This window comes from Protopterus annectens, chromosome 4.part1 (assembly GCF_019279795.1).
Source record: "Protopterus annectens isolate FY-2018-M chromosome 4.part1, PAN1.0, whole genome shotgun sequence".
Lineage (NCBI taxonomy): Eukaryota > Metazoa > Chordata > Ceratodontiformes > Protopteridae > Protopterus > Protopterus annectens.
Genome location: NC_056734.1, coordinates 148,257,321 through 148,259,018, shown reverse-complemented (window position 1 = coordinate 148,259,018; position 1,698 = coordinate 148,257,321).

The window sequence follows — 1,698 nt, the reverse complement described above, 5'->3', positions numbered from 1 at the left end:
GTGATTAACTACTTATTACATGTATAATTAATTTACTTAACACAGTTTTAAATCATGGATGATATGTACTGATTGTGTCTCATTACTTCTGTTAGAACTAAGCAATTTGCGGCCCTCAAAAAAAATATATATATATATTGTAACAACTTTCTCCTTTTCACTAAAGTGCCTATTGTATATTGTACCTTCTTTATTGTCTCTAGATATTTCTGTTAAATTCTATGTAAAACCGACACTGTACCTGTCAATGTTGTTCTTGTTTTATTGGAGCTTTTCTCCCCAGGCCTCTGCTGAAAATGGGCTCACACCCAGACGGAATTTCCCGGTCAACAAATGGAAAATAAATAAATAAAATAAATAGATAAAGACTCACCCCCGGATTCATGAAGCTCGGCGCAAGGCCGGTGTAAGGCGTGCACCGGCAGTGCAGTGTATAACCGGTGTAGCAGCGCCACATGCATAGTAATGAGTGCGCGCCGCAACCACAACCACGTGCAGAGGGCACGTGTGCGAGCCCAAGTAGGATGCGCCTGTAGGCGTGGCCAAGCCCGCAGGCGAGGAGCAACCTAAAGTGCTGACTGTCACAGGCCGCCTGCAATAGTAACCGCACCAGCCAGTGTCCGTGGATAATGAAACGTACGCAGAGTATGCAACATAGTACCCGTCTACACAAAACGTAGAACCAAACATTAACCCACGAAGTCCAAATTGTACCCATCCAAGGAACAAAGGATACTCGTAATACCGTGTCCGTCACGCAATGCACTATCAGTGGGCATACCCAGTGAAGGTGTACCAAAGCATGTCAGCGCGCCACACCTACACACAAGTAGCCCCATGGGCATGGTCACCAGCAGTTCCACAGTGGTAGTGAGAGTACACAGCCGGGCAGCCGTGTCTATATAACAACCAGAAGGAAACCAGATACCCTAAACACAGACAAACATGTGCATAGCAACATGTACTACACCAACAATGTACCCGTCGATACACATAGGATGGCGTATGCGAAGCAGAATATCCAGAAGCAGAACCCATGCATGCAAATGTAATACACAACAGCCCGTCATAGCGTAACCCGCACCCATGCGACCGTCCACCCAATCCAGCTAGCAGCCTTGGCAGCTGCACACCTACACAGTGGGTATACCTCAAATGTAGTATGAAGTATTGTCCTAGGCAGTGCCATGGCGTGCAAATATGTACCCCACATGTCAACATCCCACCTCAGGTACTGATATCCAAATGGCTGCATGTGAATGTGTCGGCAGAATGCGTACATCCCGCGTAGTGGTAGGACCTGTCAACCCCATGAAGTTCTGCATGCGGTGTCCATAACTGTACACATCTGGACAAAGCAGTATGTGCAGCCACTGTACCGATGATTAGCTATGCAGACATGTCAAACACAACACATAGGGTGGAACATCCGCCCACCAAGCAGGACACCCCAACAGGGTGCCACATGCACAGAAGGTGAAGGTGGGACATCACACGTAGATAATAGTGGTGCTGGATGGCCAAACACCCACAGCCAATGCAAAGGATTGAATAACATGTATATTCCCGGATGAATGGGTATGTCATATCATGGGAATAGCCTAAGCTATCCAACATAATAGCCATGCGTACCAGATACAAACTGCCAGTAACACGCAGTAGTAATGCAGGAAGGCATACATGACTGTGGGAATATCA